We start from the raw sequence: 5185 nt of genomic DNA, 5'->3' as shown, positions 1-5185 counted from the left end.
ACCTTGGCGTCCGCGCACGGCAAGCGTCACGACACTTGGCCCACGACGGCCGCCGTAGGGACCCGCCCCTCCCGCTTGCACTGCAGAGTACGATGGGAAATGGAGTCCGCGGAGCTGCCCAGCGCCGTTAGCGCGCCGCGGGCCGCAGAGGATGATGGAAAATGTAGTCAGAGAGACAGAACGGCGGGGACAGTGCGGGGCATGCGCTGTGGGCTTGGGAACAAGAGGTTGCCATGGGAACAGGGCTGTTGTCATGGGAAGGGGGGGTTGCCATGGAAACCGAGAGGCTGTTACCATGGGAATGGGGAGAGGTGGGCATGGGAATGGGGGCTACAGGTGCCATTAGCCTGGAGGGCTGTTTCCGTGGGAATGGGGGGCTCTAGGCATGGGAATGGGAGGGGGCTGTTGCCGAGGAAATGAGGGGGCTGTGGGTGTGGGAATTGGGAAAGGGCTGTTGCCATGGGAATAGAAGGGTGTTGTTGCCATGGGAACAGAAGGGTGTTGTTGCCATGGGATTGAGGGGCTTAGGGGCGTGGGGAAAGGGGGCTGCTGACATGAGAACGGGGGATGGTTGCCATGGAGATGGGATGCTGTTGCTATGAGAACGGGGTGTGTGTTGCCATGAAAGCAGGGGGCGCGGTTTCCCTGGAAACCGGCAGGGGGCGCTGTTTGCAGCTGTGCTGTGGGGTGACTCTCAAAGGACTGAGGGAGCCCCAAAAATCCTGCGAATCCCACAAGGATCTGCTCAACAACCTGAGCGGGACCCTCCTTGTTCGTTGCCGAGCTGACTAGGCAGAGATGAACAAACAAAAACCCCCCGGTTTCATCAAAAGCTGCGTTTTGGGTCCAATAAGAGGGACAAGGCTCCTGTGCCCCCTGGCACTGGTGGGGGGCGCAGGTAAAGGGGAGCCCCTGGGGGTACAGGGAGCACTGGGAGCACTGGAATGGGGAGCTCTGGGCAGCCCCACATCCGACCCCCCCACTCATTGCCACCCCCCCCAGGCACAGGAACATAAGATCTGGGGGGTGGGGGTGCACACGGGGAGTGCCCTGAGGCAGGGACCCCAAGTGCCCCCAGTGTCACAGCACGCTCTCGTAGTCACGGGGGTCCCAATATCCCTTGTCGGATCCCGACAGCTCCACGTTGGTCACTTGTGGATCCCGAGGTGGGGCAGGACCGAAGGACACCCGTGGGGGCCGTGAGAGTGACACCAGTTTTGAGGACCTGTGTGGGAGTGATACCCATGGGTGATGTGTCCCTGTCCCCCCCTGTACTCACCCTCTGCCCACTCAGTGCCCACAATGTGTGGGTCCACACAGCTCCCATCGCCAGGGGGGTCCTGGGGGGATAAGGAGGGGGATCTGGGTGGTTTCTGGGAAGAGGGAAAGGAGAGTCCCAGACAGAGGCCCCCACTCACCTGTGCTGGGGCTTCCTGGTGGCTGCAAGGGAAAGGGAGAGGGGGTGACCGTGGGGACACCAGGACCCCTGAACCTTCCTGGGACCTCAGCAGCTCCAACCACACATGGGACCTCCAAATCCCCACTGCAGCCCTCATTCCCACCAGATTCCTGAACTCTGCTCCCACGCTGGGGGCTTCCCCTAACTCCAGGACCCCCACCCCACCCGCCATTGTCACCCACCCCAGTGGTGCCACCAGTGACAGCCCCCAATGACAGCCAGGAGCAGGAGCAGGAACAGGAGGGTCCTCCCGACATTCACAGCCACTGCTGGGGACAGAGGGGACACACTGAAATGACCCTGAACCCTGGGGGTACTGAGCACCCTGGTGACCCCATGTGACCCTACCTGTGACCCAGGGTGAGCCAGGTGTCACCTCCAGGGCCAGCTCTGGGCTGAGTGCCCGGAACATGCGGTGCCCATCCTGTCCCAGCTGGTTGGTGGCCACGCACTGGTAGGTGCCCGAATGTCCCACATTGACAGCCCCGAGCTCCAGGAGGGGACGCTGGGCCACCTCCTGCCCATTGTGCAGCCAGGTGAAGGTGACAGGGGCTGAGCCCACCTGCACTGAGCAGCGCAGGGTCACGTTGGCACCTGCACACACCTGGTGTTACAGGGGACCAGGGGTGATGGTGGCATTGGCCACGGGCACTGTGGGGACACAGACAGGGCTGGCACTGGGCGAGGTGGGATGGGGTACCATGGGAGGGGTCACGCCCATCCGGAGGGTCCTGCTTGCCCAGTACGGTGACATTCAGGGGGTCACTCTCAGCCACACTGTCCCCGTCGCTGGCCCGGCACCAGTACTGGCCGCTGTCATTGTCCCCAGCATGGCACAGCTCCAGGCGGGGGCCGGTTCCCAGCAGTGCTCCTGAGCCCTCCCGGTGCCAGGAGAAGGACAGGGGACCCGCAGCCACTGCACAGCTCAGCACCAGTCGCTCCCTGCATGCCACCTGTCCCCCAGGGGGCTGCACTTACAGGGACACCACCAAGGGTGGGACCCCTTCGATGGGGGGACACCAGGGAACAGTGAGAGACCATGGGGGGGAGGGATGGGAGAGGGCAAGTGGGACCACAGTGAGGAAAAGGAGGCACAGAGATAGGAGGGGGGCTTGGAACAGGACCCCAACGAAATATGGAGGGCTCAAGGATGAGTAACTTGGAGAGGAAGATGGGGAGACACCAGGAAGAGTATGTAAAACCAGGGAGGGAATGGTGAGACTTGAGGACCATGGAGGGAGATCAGAGAGGGCTGAGGTTGAATCAGGGACAGATGAAGTGACCCCAGAGAGGAATGGGGGGACACGGAGGGTGGCCCCAGCAGGAATGAGGGGATGTGGAAAAAGATTACAGGAAAGATGGGGGTACCCACATAGGGCTGGGAGATCTGGTGAGGTACCCAGGAAAGGATGGGGGACCCGGGTAGTTATGGGGATCCCCAGACAGGGCAGGGGCCCCCGAGGAGGCTGGGGGGGCTCCCCGTGCCCATCCCCACACTCACTGCACACTGTGATGCGGAGCTGGGCGCTGCTCTTCCGCACGGCCCTACCCTCAGATTGCACCTCGCAGCTGTAATTCCCTGAGTGGGAGACCCCCACGGCGGGCATCAGCAGCTGTGGGGACCCATGCGGGCCCCCCACCACCTGCCCGTCCCGGTAGAACAGGTGCAGGAGGGGGGCTCGGGGCCGCAGGGGGATGGGGGTGCTGAGGCAGCTGAGAGTCAGGGGGCATCCCACAGTAAGATAAGGGGGACCCTCCAGCACCGGCACCGAGAAGAGCTCTGGGAAGGAGAGGGGAGGGAGCCTGAGTCCCTGGGGAGTGGCTGTGAGGGTGTCAGGGTGGCGGCTGTGGGTGCTCACCATGCACTGTCACTGTCACTGAAGCCGAGTGCGCCCACGGTGCCACCTTGGAGTCCACCTGGCCCCCGCAGCTGTAGCGGCCACTGTGGTTCAGCTGCAGAGGGGACAGGGACAGCTCGGTCCCATTGACGGACCTCCCCACCTCCTTGTCCCCATGGTAGAATCGCACCCCAGTGACCAACATGTTCTCCCAGCGCCAGCAGCGCAGTGTCACCGTGTCCCCCTCCAGCAGCTCCTGCGCCGGCACCTGCAGCACCAGTCGGGCTGTGGAACATGGGAGTCTTAGGACACCTGTGGCATTCAATTTTCTCAAGGACCCTCGAATTGGAACACATCCAGTGCAGCAGGGTTCCCTGAATCCAGAACAGGGGTCCATCTGCTCTGAGATGCTCTGGGATGTCCCCGTGTGCTGGGGACAGGCTCTGGTCACACAGGAGGTGCCACTCTTGGTGACAGTGAAGTGGTCCGGTCCCTGCTGCCCCCAGCGCTGCCCGTCCTTGTACCATGTGGTGGCCTGGGCAGTGCCCGAGCCCTTGCAGGTGAGTGTCACCCGGTCCCACAGCACCGCCGGCCTCCAGGGGGGCTCCACAGGGAGCTGGGTGGTCTGGGCACCTGTGGGTGACAGGTGACACCAGCCTGCCAGGGTCAGCGTGGGGCTGGGAACAGCGGGGTGGGGCAATGGCACCTGCGAGGACTCACCAGCAAGGCCAAGGGTCTGGGCTGGAAGGGAGAAGGGATAGGGCTCAGTGAGGGTGGCATCACAGGGACATTGGCAGGGAGGGACTGGGTGTCAGGCCTGTCCATAAACTGTCATATTGTGGCATGTACCCCTTGGGGGCAGACACATTGGCTAGCCCTTGCTCAGTTAGGACATTGGGACACATTGGACGTACGGAAATGGAGACTCAGCAGTGGTTGCAGTGGTCACCCCCACCAGCCCCATGATAGTTCCCCAAATCCCTGTCCCCCCGTTATTGTCCCCCTTCTCCTGTCCCCACAGCCCTGGTCACCTCTTGCTCTGGCTCTGCGGCCTTTTGGGACCTCAGGGGACCCAGCAGCTCCCCCGTGCCCCCTCCCCACCAGTCTCTGCCTCACCAGGGCCCATCCCCAGGGTGTCAGGCCCGTGCCCGGGGCACTCACCCCACAGGAGCAGCGCCACCTTCCCGGCCATCCCGGTGTCCCCAGCCATGTGCACTGGCTGTCACTCGCTGCTGTGGCCACCGCTCCCCTGGCTGGCGGCTCTTTGGATGAAGGGGAAGGAAGCGAGGTCATGTCTGTCCCCACGTGTAGGTGGCCCTTGGTGGGGGCAGGCTGGGGACAGGATGGGGGCAGGGTGGGGACCCTGTGGGACATGGAGGTGATGGTGGGACATGGTGGGGATATGGTGGGGCCAGAATTTGGAGTCTGAGGTGGTGTAGGGAGCCAGGGATGGGTGTCCAGAGGAATGGGGTGCCCAGGGATGGGGTCCCATGGGAATGGGGGTCCCAGTGGATGGATGGACTCAAACTTGGGGATGAGGGTGCCAGAACAATGTGGCCTCCAGGGATTTGTGATCATGGGATGGGGGCCAAGGGATGGGGGTGGCAGGGGAAAGGGGAACCCTGTGAGAATGGGGGGCCCTGGTGGAATCAATGTCCCCAAGGGAATGGGGCTCCCAGGGACTGGAATTACCAGGATGGGGTTCTTTGGGGCAAGAGATCGTGAGGAACTGCAGTCTAGGGAAGGGGTCTTAAGGAAGGAGGGACAAAAGGAAATCAGATTCCCATGACTGGGGTCCCAAATGAATGTGGGTGTCAGGGATGGGCAGTGGCTGGGGGGGCATGGGGGTCACAGCTCCTTCCCTGGGTGCCTCAGATTTTGAGGTGAC

The 5185-nt window shown here is 62.9% G+C and overlaps 1 pseudogene; it reads right to left on the bottom strand.

The window, feature by feature from the left end:
• Positions 1 to 1080: 1080 nt before the first annotated feature.
• Positions 1081 to 4671, bottom strand: LOC131569953 (Fc receptor-like protein 2; annotated as a pseudogene).
• Between the last annotated feature and the right edge of the window lie 514 nt (positions 4672 to 5185).

Source organism: Ammospiza caudacuta, chromosome 32 (genome assembly GCF_027887145.1).
Source record: "Ammospiza caudacuta isolate bAmmCau1 chromosome 32, bAmmCau1.pri, whole genome shotgun sequence".
NCBI classification, from domain to species: domain Eukaryota; kingdom Metazoa; phylum Chordata; class Aves; order Passeriformes; family Passerellidae; genus Ammospiza; species Ammospiza caudacuta.
This window is presented reverse-complemented; position numbering and strand designations above follow the sequence as displayed.